This window comes from Gigantopelta aegis, chromosome 9, assembly GCF_016097555.1.
Source record: "Gigantopelta aegis isolate Gae_Host chromosome 9, Gae_host_genome, whole genome shotgun sequence".
Lineage (NCBI taxonomy): Eukaryota > Metazoa > Mollusca > Gastropoda > Neomphalida > Peltospiridae > Gigantopelta > Gigantopelta aegis.
The window spans coordinates 16,622,379-16,636,654 of NC_054707.1; the positions used below are offsets into that span (position 1 = coordinate 16,622,379).

At 37.5% G+C, this 14,276-nt stretch overlaps 1 protein-coding gene across 3 annotated transcripts in view; it reads right to left on the minus strand.

The window, feature by feature from the left end:
* Window positions 1–13,956, minus strand: part of LOC121382255 (histone deacetylase 4-like) — a 202,953-nt gene extending 188,997 nt beyond the window's left edge. For all 3 annotated transcript variants that reach the window (XM_041511791.1, XM_041511790.1, XM_041511788.1), the window contains exon 1: window positions 13,865–13,956. The gene's annotated coding sequence lies outside the window, so the exon portion shown is untranslated. The remainder of the gene's footprint in view (window positions 1–13,864) is intronic.
* Window positions 13,957–14,276: the final 320 nt, after the last annotated feature.

Here is a 14,276-nt window from a genome sequence, read left to right on the forward strand (position 1 = left end):
CAGTGCCGTCGTTAAGTTCGAGCCCAGCGATGGCAAGAAACAAGTTGTCGTGCCCAACCCAGTTTCCCCACCATGCCTTTCCCATGTAACAAAATAATAAAATTATCATGGGTAATATGATAGCAGGCATCAGCTAGAGCATAAGGCACTAGGGAAAAATAATTTTTATACAGAAAATTTGGTAGAAAGTAAGTTGCCTTCGTACCACCTTTTGAAGAAAAGTTTACCTTGGCATTCTGTTGTTAAACTCAAGGCAAGACTTGTCAGTGCCCCCACCCCCCCACCCCCATCCAAATTTAAAATTTGACCCCTGAACATCTCAATTTTGGCAATTAAGCATAAGAATAAAAGACACACACAAGAATGGACAGACATCATCAAGTAATTTAAACTAACAGTAATAAAAAACCCACTAGGTACAAAGGTGGATAAACTGCTTACATGTATATAATATATCAACTAGAACTATCAACAGTTCAACATGCATCTCAAATAACTGTATAAAAGCTAACTAAGTAATACCAATCAGATTTAAGAGTGGTATCTTGTTTTATAGCCGAGGACATTAAGACATAATACGTAAGATTGTGAAAACAGAATACATATAGGGTACAAGTTGAAGGTCTGACAGGAATATAATTTCCATTAATCAGCTTGAATTTTTTTTTTTTTGGAAATAGGACTAGCAGTTATGACCTGTGAAGATTTTTTTTTTTTTTTTTTTTAAGACATTTGTGTACCGTATATCTTCGCCTATAAGTCGAATTTTTTCACACCCAAAAATATTTTATAACTTGGGGGGTCGACTTATAAGAGGGTAAAAAAAATTCACCAAAAAATATTAGTTTTGGGGATTATTTTACAAGTTTTATTGTTGAAGTATGCCATGTATTTATACTCAAATATGTTAATTTGACACATTTATTTTTTATAACCTATTTTTTTTGGCATTAGAACGGTTTTGGTTATGCGAAAAGGCATACGATCTCACTCACATGCCAAGACAACAGTCCACTTAGTTAAATTAACAGTCATCACTAATAGTAAAAATGTAAACAATACTAACTACCTGTTGCCTGAGTTTATTTTGAAATCTGGTCACTGGCATTAATGGTTGTTCAAACAATGTTTTGGCGGTGATTAACTTCATGAATATTACTGAGCTTTCCCTTAAAATAGACTGATCTCTGCAGTTCACTATCTAGAGCAATAGGGACACACATCATTTGGTACAAAAACCAGTGTACTTTCCAGAGTTATCCTCCTTACATGTATTAATATGGCGGCAAAACGTGATACTTTCATTTTTATCGTAGTGATCTGTTGTCAGTGTTTATAAATAAAGTTGTTGTCTGTGCACAAAACCATCTGTACAGTACTATACAGTAACAGTCAAACAGCTTTCACTCTCTACTAAGGGAATATTTCGTTTTGATGCTATGTAATAATGATAGTTTGATTGGAATAGTCTGATTATATTGCGATGTACAAAACGTGAAAACCGAAGTTTGTAAAATAATTTTCTTTTGTTCAAATATTATTGTTCTCATGTGCTGAAAATAAGAAATATTTCAATATTTATAAGTAGTTTTTCATGGGTCGACTTATAAATGGGTCAATAAAAAAATACGTTTTCAGGGCTTGAAATTAGGGACTCGACTTATAGCCGAGATCGACTTACAGGCGAAGATATACGGTATGTCACACTGAAGTGTTTTTTCTGAGACTTTTAAACATCTACTCGATCCCCATTGGGCTATTTTTTGTTTTAGCCAGTACACCACGACTGATATATCAGAAAAATAAACGAAATAATGGATAGATGTAATGACAAAATAAGGTGGAAATTACAAACAATAGGTAATTCTGACATATATTCTTAAAGAAAAAAACAGAAGCTAACTTTTTTCCATTATTAGCAAGGTATCTTTTATATACACCATCCAACAAACAGGATAGCACATACCATGGGCTTTGATATACCAGCTGAGGTGCACTGGCTGGAGCAAGATGTAGCCGATAGGGATCAATCCCAGACTGACCGTGCATCAGTTGAGCAGTTGACCACAGACCTACGTCCCATCCCAATGTATGTTGGAGGCTCGTACATGTATTCAAGATTACGTAATTCTAGGGGGCAACATCTAGCTCGGTCGGTAGAGTGTTCGCCTGAGGTGGTTGTGTTATAGGATCGAATCACCTCAGTGGACCCATTCTATTACTTGTTTTATTTCCCCTGCCCCAAGCACGAGTTCACCAGCAGGTATATCAATAGCTGTGATATATGCTGTCCTGTCTGCGAAAGTGCATAAAAAATATCTTTTTTTGTTAATGTAGTGGCTTTCATCGGAAGAATATTAGTCAAAATGACCAAATGTTTGACAATCAATAGTGGATCATTAATAAATCAAGGTGCTCTAGTGGTGTTGTTAAACAAAACAAACTTTCAACTTTCCTACCCAATCCACAGCTTTGCTTGAACAGCTGTTTTAGTGCAAGGTCACGACGACCTTAAAGCTGATAATAACCAGAGTAGCATTCATCTTCTTTTTTTTTCTCAACATTCTTTTGAAACATTTTGATAAACATCATAAAAGGTTAATCAGACAGTTATTTCAAATATTTTGCAAGTGCTTGGATGCATACGATTACCACAGAGTAACTGGTTTGTGTCATAAGTACAAACGAGCATTTCGTTAATTTATTTTTCGAAATGTCAGTAATAAATATACATGTAGCCCTATGACCGAGTCACTTTCGCTCATCTTTCCCATTAATCACTCTCAGCTATCATTATACACAGTATAATTCTGTCTTCCAAGCTGTCCGCCTTGTTACGTAATTATTTTAACTTCCATCAACAGGTGCAGCCAAGGTGTACTTCCCTGTACTCAAATGCTTTCCACGACTTCTGCTGCTAATAGATGCTTAATGTAGCGCTAATTCCTGGTAATGGACACCAGACAGAAGTCTAGTTTTGTCTAACAACACCACTAGAGCAAAGATGTTCAATAGATGCAAGGTCTCTTTTGAATGTAAGACAAATCGTGCCTAACAAGACACATGTAGAAACAGATTCCTTGCATATCTGTACGTTATTTATAGCGCTCACATTTTTTCTGTTATTTGTATATTATTGGTAGAGATGTAGGGTGTGGGACGTAGCCCAGTGGTACAGCGCTCGCTTGATGTGCGGTCGGTCTAGGATCAATCCCCATCAGTGGGCCCGTTAGGCTATTTCTCATTCCAGCCAGTGCACCACGACTGGTATATCAAAGGCCATGGTATGTGCTATCATGTCTGTAGGATGGTGCATATAAAAGATCCCTTGCTACTAATGGAAAAATGTAGTGGGTTTCCTCTCTAAGACTATATGTCAAATTACCAAATTTTTGACATCCAACAGCCGATGATTAATAAATCAATGTGCTCTAGTGGTGTCGTTAAACAAAACAAACTAACTCAGGCGAGAGTGCTCCACCAGCTGACACTTCCCTCAATACAATGCCCAATGACTGACATATCAAAAGGTCACCGTCATGGTATGTGCTGTCCTGTATGTGCTGCTATTCAGTAACGGTGGGCTTTATTTTTCCCCACTTTAGACCAAGTGTTCGGGCCTGTTCATACCAAAAGCACTTTCTGCAGAATTTCACCGAGGGATAGCTGCCAGGTAAATTGCACTCTCTGTTCTTTCAAATATACATATAATTGTTCATACCAGAGCTGTGCAGAAAGGCTGCTGCATGGAAAATGTGTTTTCTCCTTTTGCTTTTATTGCTTTGCTAGACAAAAATATGTGCTTTATGTTTGTGCACTTGATTGTTGCACAAACAAACACTGACAAGAGTTTGGTGGTCATCACCGATACAGGACACACAAAAAAACACCGTATTATTTTATTTTCATACGTCAAGATGTCACATGGTTACAAAAAAAAGGTATTTTTAAAAAAAGCCATTTGAGGTGTACAGGATTCATACACTTCAAACATTTTAATTTTCCAAGACTTTTAAGCACTATGTTGGTTCATTTTCTGGGACCTTTTTTTTTTTTTAACATTTTCCCAGAAGTCTGAATACATTACCTGGAAAGGAATAAATGATTAAAAAAATTAGAAGTTAAGACGAAACCCGCTACATTCTTCCACTAACTGCAAGGGATCTTGTAAATGCATTTCACTCACAGACAGGACAGTACACATCGTGGCCTTTGATGTACCAGGGCTCTAGTTGAATGTGTGGGGGGGGGGGGGGGGGGAGTGAGAGAATGGGTCCACTGTGGTTCGATCCTACGATACAACCACCTGGGGCAAGTGTCTACTGACGGAGCTAAATCCCGCACCATGAAGTGATTAAATGCAGTTTCCACGAGGTTGTGGTGTGCACGTGGTCTTAGCCACCATATAGCCAGTTTGAATTTTGTTTTTTGTTTAAAGACACCACTGGTGCACACTGATTAATTCATCATCGGCTTTTGACCAGTTATTGGTGCACAAAAACAAACCCAACCAGTTAAATGGATCCACCGATGTGGTTCAACATGTGATGCAAGCACCTCAGGCAGTGTTTCTGCCAGAAAGAAATTTTTGGGTATGGCACTGTGGAATTGAATGCAACTACAATCAACAAAGGGGGTATTGGGGAGCCTTTCCTAGAAAGAAAATTGTAATGATAAGACTTATTAATTTTGTCAAAAGGCTAACTTAAAAATAAAATCTGCAACAAAAATCTGGGTGTGGCACCATACCTGTTTTACCCTGTGGCAGAAACCCTGTAAAGGGGCGATCTCAACCGACTGTTAGCAGCATGATATCTTTTATATGTACTTTTTCAAAGGCAGGACAGCACATACCATGGTTTTTGATATACTAGTCATGGGGCACTGGATAGGACAGGGGGGGAAAAAACCAATCATAGAAATGGCTCCACCAAGGGGATTCGATCCCATTAACCAAAGCACTTCAGGTGCACTCTAACTACAATCTGAACTAGATCCCACTCATGTTGGTCAATCCCCAATTTATACAACCATTAATAAATATTATTTTGGGTTGGTTTTTTTTTTTTAATGTTTACCATGTTCTAAAATGTGATAACAAAATTTATCCAACTCAATTCTCTCTTTGTGTGCAAATAATTCAAAGAATGTATGAACTTCTGATAGCAGAATCAAACAAGTTTATTAAGACTGCGGTTGTATTCGACTTCTCATGAATAAAACATGCTAAATTCTGGAAAGACTAAGCTTGATAGCTTTGCATATATACATACATACATACATACACACACACACACACACACACACACACACACACACACACACATAGATACACAGGCGTCTGAACCGGCCTCGGTGATATACTGGTTAAGCCACTGCACTTATAAGGCTGGTAGGTACTGGGTTCGATTCCCGATACTGGCTCTCTATCAAAACAAGTTTAACACCTCAATGGAAAGATAGGTGTAAGACCACTACACCGATTTCTCTCGGACTAACCACCAACACCACTAACCACTAACCCTCTGTCCTGTACAGTTTGGATAGTGTGTCGAGGTGTGTGTCCAGGACAGCATGCCTGAACCTTAATTGGATATAAGCATGAAAATAAAAATTTCAAAAGAGGCAGCAGGCCTCTGAAAATAGAGTAAATGATTGTTTCATTTGTGTATCGCTTACCCAAATTTAATTTCGCATAATCTATATTTTGTTTACGTATCAAATTTAGGACACCATTTATACCCATGGAAATAACAGTTTATGCAAAATGGAAATGGGTTACCTGAATTTATTTCTGCCTAACCCAGAAATGGATTATGCAAATTTTAAATTCTCAGCAGCCTGTTTCTGCATGCAATTTATTGTTGCAGCCATAATAAACGAATAAACAAAAACGATGATTAACGGTCTGACTTTAATTTCAAAATCAATATTGGTAAGATTGGAAGGAAGGAAGGAAATTTTTTATTTAATGACGCACTCAACATATTTTATTTACAGTTTTATAGCATCAGACATATGGCTAAGGAGTCCTTATAAGGACCACAGAAATATTGAGAGGAAACCCACTGTCAACACTTCATCGGCTAATCTTTTCAATTAGCAGCAAGGGTTCTTTTATATGCACCATCTCACAGACAGGATAGCACATACCACTGCCTTACATATACCAGCCGTGGTGCACTGGCTGGAACGAGAAATAGCCCAAATGGCCCCAATGACAGGGATTGATCCTAAACCGACCGCACATCAAGTGAGATCTTTACCACTGGGCTACGTCCAGCCCTGGTAAGACTGAATAGACTTAAAAACACAGGTAACTTAAATTGCTTCTAGTTCTTGTACCAGTCAGTTTGTATACAGAAAATAATTTGAGGGTAAGCAATAAAAACAAACTAAACATAAAAGAAGAAGTTTGTTTTGTTTAACGATGCCACTAGAGCACATTGATTAATTAATCATCGGCTATTGGATGTCAAACATTTGGTAATTCTGACTCGTAGTCAACAGAGGAAACCTGCTACATTTTCCAAATGCAGAAAGGGATCTTTTATATATGCACTTTCCCACAGACAGGAAAGCATGAGAAAGAAACCCAATAAGTTGAACGGATTCACCGAAGTGATTTGATCCTGCGACAAAAGCACATCACGCAAGCGCTCAACCAACTGAGTTAAATCCCGTCCCAAACTAACCATAAGTGCCCCTACTATATGGTTATGAGTTTGAAATAGTTTTGGAACTGGACACAGCATTTCATGTGCTTTGACATGTTCTCTTGCTATCATCTATCTAAAAAGTGGGATACAAAATACAAGAAATTCCACAGAACATTCTCACCCCTTTACAGTCAAGGTGAGGTGAAAAGTCTGATATATACCAGTCATGGTGCACTGGCTAGATCGAGAAATGTCCCAATGGGTCAACTGACAGGGATTGATCCAAGACATCATAAGCTGAGCACTTTACCACTAGGCAAAGTCTCACCCTGACAGTAGGCCTATTGCTGTCTGTCAGTTTAAAGCCTTGAAAAGAGAGAGAGTAAAAAGAGGCGTTCTCATTATGCGATCAGTCGTACCGACTTGTCGCATGCGATAAAATCATACTGTGAGAACAACTAAATTGGAACGGCTTTAGTCTTATACGACTAGTCGTGTGGGAATCGTACCGATTAGAATATGTTCTATTTCTCACGACAAATTGTAAGCTCCCAGCCAATCAAATCACATTAAAGTACAACTGTTTAGTTTTGTCACTTCCGTTTTTTTTCATTTGCTTATAAACATGTCAAAATGTCCAGATTTCAATTGTCCATAAAACCTATTATTGTCCAGATGTGGTCAATAATTGTGTTGTTACATAATGCCATCAGTAAATTATCTACATTCATGTTTTCTTTATTACAGTGGAAATTTGTAGGCAATTACATTTCCCGCAAAATATTTTTAAACTGATGAGCTTTGTTTGATGTCATAAAATCTTATGACGTAACGTCTTTCCACATAAACGATTGAGTCACTATGACAAATCACATGCGACAAGTCGGTACAGCTAATCGCATAATGAGAATGTCGCTTAACCAATCATAGTCACGAGATTGGTGTTTTCCACTGGCCATTCAAATATTACGTAGTCCTCTAGCAGGCCTAGCTCTGGATGAGCAAAACGTTTCGCCAAATTATCTTAACAAATGCTAAATCACAATTATTTTCCAACAAAATACCAATTATTACATGAAATTTGTTGGCCAAATTAAAATAAAATTTGCCAATTTTTCCTAAAATTCACAATTGGCAAATTTGGCGAGTGGAAGAGCTAGCCCTGCTCTAGGGGGTGGGGATGTGTAGGCCAAAGTTATGGGGTGGGGGTGAACTAAACAGAGTTAAGGAAAAGCTTATAATAACAGACTGGATGTGGCACGAGCATGCGGTTTGACTGCTGCATCTGATGTTTCTGCGGTTTGCGTTTTGGCAGGGCTTCTAGATTATGATAGCCCCACTCCCATGGCTAGTGATATTCAATGTTGGGCTAGTAAATAACTACTATTGCCATGCCAGACAGGGCTTCTAGATTATGATAGTCCCACTCCCATGGCTAGTGATATTCAATGTTGGGCTAGTAAATAACTACTATTGCCATGCCAGACAGGGCTTCTAGATTATGATAGCCCCACTCCCATGGCTAGTGATATTCAATGTTGGGCTAGTAAATAACTACTATTGCCATGCCAGACAGGGCTTCTAGATTATGATAGCCCCACTCCCATGGCTAGTGATATTCAATGTTGGGCTAGTAAATAACTGCTATTGCCATGCCAGACAAGGCTTCTAGATTATGATAGCCCCACTCCCATGGCTAGTGATATTCAATGTTGGGCAAGTAAATAGCCCCACTCCCATGGCTAGTGATATTCAATGTTGGGCAAGTAAATAACTACTGTTGCCATGCCCGACAGCTAGTGAAATATTTTTGGTCAAATATTGCAGTTAAGTTGGGGGGGGGGGGGTTTATATGAATATCCTGCCCCTACCCTACCCCACCCAAACTCCTCAATGTTAGTGTTTTTAAGCACCATCTCCCTCTTTATGTAACATATCCAATTACTATTAATATTATTACTATTATTTAGTAAAATTGTATTATCTTAAAAGTAAAGTAGGGCTAGTGGATTTTATAAACCTTCTAGAAGCCCTGGTATTGGGCATATATATATACACGATATTCGATCATTTCACTGCGACTGGCTGAATGCGTTTTGCATATATATATACACGATATTCGATCATTTCACTGCGACTGGCTGAATGCGTTTTTCATATATATATACACGATATTCGATCATTTCACTGCGACTGGCTGAATGCGTTTTGCATATATATATACACGATATTCGATCATTTCACTGCGACTGGCTGAATGTGTTTTGCATATATATATACACGATATTCGATCATTTCACTGCGACTGGCTGAATGTGTTTTGCATATATATATACACGATATTCGATCATTTCACTGCGACTGGCTGAATGTGTTTTGCATATATATATACACGATATTCGATCATTTCACTGCGACTGGCTGAATGCGTTTTGCAGATATATATACACGATATTCGATCATTTCACTGCGACTGGCTGAATGCGTTTTGCAGATATATATACAGGATATTCGATCATTTCACTGCGACTGGCTGAATGCGTTTTGCAGATATATATACACGATATTCGATCATTTCACTGCGACTGGCTGAATGCGTTTTGCATATATATATACACGATATTCGATCATTTCACTGCGACTGGCTGAATGTGTTTTGCATATATATATACACGATATTCGATCATTTCACTGCGACTGGCTGAATGTGTTTTGCATATATATATACACGATATTCGATCATTTCACTGCGACTGGCTGAATGCGTTTTGCATATACTAGGCTAATATATATACACGATATTCGATCATTTCACTGCGACTGGCTGAATGCGTTTTGCATATATATATACACGATATTCGATCATTTCACTGCGACTGGCTGAATGCGTTTTGCATATATATATACACGCGATATTCGATCATTTCACTGCGACTGGCTGAATGCGTTTTGCATATATATATACACGATATTCGATCATTTCACTGCGACTGGCTGAATGCGTTTTGCATATATATATACACGATATTCGATCATTTCACTGCGACTGGCTGAATGCGTTTTGCATATATATATACACGATATTCGATCATTTCACTGCGACTGGCTGAATGCGTTTTGCATATATATATACACGATATTCGATCATTTCACTGCGACTGGCTGAATGTGTTTTGCATATATATATACACGATATTCGATCATTTCACTGCGACTGGCTGAATGCGTTTTGCAGATATATATACACGATATTCGATCATTTCACTGCGACTGGCTGAATGCGTTTTGCATATATATATACACGATATTCGATCATTTCACTGCGACTGGCTGAATGCGTTTTGCAGATATATATACACGATATTCGATCATTTCACTGCGACTGGCTGAATGTGTTTTGCATATATATATACACGATATTCGATCATTTCACTGCGACTGGCTGAATGTGTTTTGCAGATATATATACACGATATTCGATCATTTCACTGCGACTGGCTGAATGCGTTTTGCAGATATATATACACGATATTCGATCATTTCACTGCGACTGGCTGAATGCGTTTTGCATATATATATACACGATATTCGATCATTTCACTGCGACTGGCTGAATGCGTTTTGCAGATATATATACACGATATTCGATCATTTCACTGCGACTGGCTGAATGCGTTTTGCAGATATATATACACGATATTCGATCATTTCACTGCGACTGGCTGAATGCGTTTTGCATATATATATACACGATATTCGATCATTTCACTGCGACTGGCTGAATGCGTTTTGCATATATATATACACGATATTCGATCATTTCACTGCGACTGGCTGAATGCGTTTTGCATATATATATATATACACGATATTCGATCATTTCACTGCGACTGGCTGAATGCGTTTTGCAGATATATATACACGATATTCGATCATTTCACTGCGACTGGCTGAATGCGTTTTGCAGATATATATACACGATATTCGATCATTTCACTGCGACTGGCTGAATGCGTTTTGCAGATATATATACACGATATTCGATCATTTCACTGCGACTGGCTGAATGCGTTTTGCATATATATATACACGATATTCGATCATTTCACTGCGACTGGCTGAATGCGTTTTGCAGATATATATACACGATATTCGATCATTTCACTGCGACTGGCTGAATGCGTTTTGCAGATATATATACACGATATTCGATCATTTCACTGCGACTGGCTGAATGCGTTTTGCATATATATATACACGATATTCGATCATTTCACTGCGACTGGCTGAATGCGTTTTGCATATATATATACACGATATTCGATCATTTCACTGCGACTGGCTGAATGCGTTTTGCATATATATATACACGATATTCGATCATTTCACTGCGACTGGCTGAATGCGTTTTGCAGATATATATACACGATATTCGATCATTTCACTGCGACTGGCTGAATGCGTTTTGCAGATATATATACACGATATTCGATCATTTCACTGCGACTGGCTGAATGCGTTTTGCAGATATATATACACGATATTCGATCATTTCACTGCGACTGGCTGAATGCGTTTTGCATATATATATACACGATATTCGATCATTTCACTGCGACTGGCTGAATGCGTTTTGCAGATATATATACACGATATTCGATCATTTCACTGCGACTGGCTGAATGCGTTTTGCAGATATATATACACGATATTCGATCATTTCACTGCGACTGGCTGAATGCGTTTTGCAGATATATATACACGATATTCGATCATTTCACTGCGACTGGCTGAATGCGTTTTGCAGATATATATACACGATATTCGATCATTTCACTGCGACTGGCTGAATGCGTTTTGCAGATATATATACACGATATTCGATCATTTCACTGCGACTGGCTGAATGCGTTTTGCATATATATATACACGATATTCGATCATTTCACTGCGACTGGCTGAATGCGTTTTGCATATATATATACACGATATTCGATCATTTCACTGCGACTGGCTGAATGCGTTTTGCATATATATATACACGATATTCGATCATTTCACTGCGACTGGCTGAATGCGTTTTGCATATATATATACACGATATTCGATCATTTCACTGCGACTGGCTGAATGCGTTTTGCATATATATATACACGATATTCGATCATTTCACTGGGACTGGCTGAATGCGTTTTGCATATATATATACACGATATTCGATCATTTCACTGCGACTGGCTGAATGCGTTTTGCAGATATATATACACAATATTCGATCATTTCACTGCGACTGGCTGAATGCGTTTTGCAGATATACACATTGCATGCATCCAGTCTAGATGATCTCATTGAAACTAACACATTAATTTTTTTTAGCTGCATCCAGTTTATATGAACCTTTACACTGGAGCTAGGCGGTACTGAAATTTCAGGTTCGGTATCGTTATTGGTATTTTTGGGGCGATTTACCTCGGTATCGGTAAATATTACTAGCCCAACATTGAAAATCACTAGCCATGGGAGTGGGGCTACCACAATCTAGAAGCCTTGGATATACAGTAACCAAGCTTTTTTTTTGTTGGAAAGGTGGGTTGTCACACGCAGAGGTTCTAGAATATGGTGGCCCGATGTCCGGGGCCCCGAGGCCAGTGGTTTTTGCATTTGTGCCAGTAAAAGTTACTGTGTGCGATCACGATAGCAAGTGGTCAAAAAAATATATAATAATAAAAATAATAATAATTTTAAAATGCTATGATCGTACGAAAACAAAAGAAACATCTACAAGTCACTTTTTTTGTTATTGGTTGTCACATGCAATATTTAATTAACAAAAAGTTTATCACATTGCCACCATTTTCTTTTTTATTAATTTGGTATGTGGTGGGTGGGGTGGGGTAGGGTGGAGGTTTGAATGCTATAAACTGTAATACATATACAATTTATGCCAATAAAGGTTCTTATTTCTGTTTCTTTTTTTCTTTCGGGGGGGGGGTAAATAAATATATACTCGTTTATAAGTGATAAAATATTATTATTTTGTTTTTAATGTTGCTAATTGTTGTAATAGGTGGTTTTAGTAGAAACTTTTTTTTTAAATATCAATAGCTAACTTTATTCTAAACTGATGAAATTTTTTCTAAACATACCATAAAATATGCCCAATGAGCATGTTGTGTAAATTGACAAATTGATTTAACATGATCTTAATATTCAAAAGTTAAAAAGTTAATTATTTTAATTAACTGGGTTTTTTTAAAAAATATTATCAACAGTTAAAATTGGGCAAGTGAATTTTTTTTAAATTCTAGAACCCCTGCGCACAGATGTTCTCCTTTAATTTTCAACCAGCTCCTGGACAGAAAAGTTAATGTAGATGGCTAAAACTTCAATTGCATTAATATAAATTTATACATTGTCACACTGTTCATTTAAGGTGGGGGGTAGGGGGGCACCAAGTATTAAATAATATTTTGGAGATATATGATTTAGCATTATGAAGTGTTACGGGGGGGGGGGGGGGGGTCAAGGGGGGTCTAATTGTGACATTACATAATATTTGAACAGTCCCTAATTCTGAAAGTAACAAATGTATTAGGATTTCTGCCAGAGATTAAAACGGGTATGGCGCCATAACAAAAATTTCTTGTTGATTTGTTTTTTTAAGTTAACCTTTTGACAAAATTAATGACTTATCATTACTGTATGATTTTCTTAACCCTAAGTTTACCTTTTTTTTTCTGGGAGTGGCCTCCCCTCCCCCAATACTGTGGCTGCATTCAATTCCATAAAATCATACCCAAATCATCATAATTATATTATACGAGTAATACAGCCAACATTGCGAAAACGGAATGGGTTGGAACTTGGAGGGTACCCAGTCCCTCATAAAACATGATACACCCCGTGGACTGAAAAAACTTATAATTTTCTTTACTTCAGTTACAATAATTCTTTCTTCTTTTAAACGCCAGCACATGAAAGTCTTCATATAAACCGATGTCGTGCAAATAATGACATATGATATAAAACAATAAGATCTGCAAACGCATTTCCTGGACAAGTTACGCTATGGTAAATGAACTGCATTTGACAGTTTTACGGCATTGGTTATTGTGGGTCAACAAACATATTAGCGAATTCATACATTTGTCAGAGTTGACAAATCCAGATATAAAACTACATGACAACTGCAATAAAATATTTACCTATCAGACACTGCAAACTCGATGTACTGAAACTGATACGTCAAAATTCGCCTGTAAGTATCTTCATACCCAACCTTGTTACACCAACATCGCCATTACACAGGTCATGTGATCACATTTTGACCAATCGCGAGTACGGTTCTGCAGAACTAAAAATAATTTCCCTTTTCTCTGAGGATGTAGTCGGGGTCTAAATATAGAATTCGACATAACTGTTGTTCATTGGATTATGTCAGTGCTGCTCGCGGAGCACTCATACCCTGCTGGAAGAAAACTGTATTTTATTTAATTATGTTTGAAGCTTAATGACAGTTGAATACAAAATACTATGAGACGTTTGAAACATTATTCTGTAAACATTTAGAGAAGCAGTTATAAGTTTGACAGATGACGGGATACTATCGATTTAGCA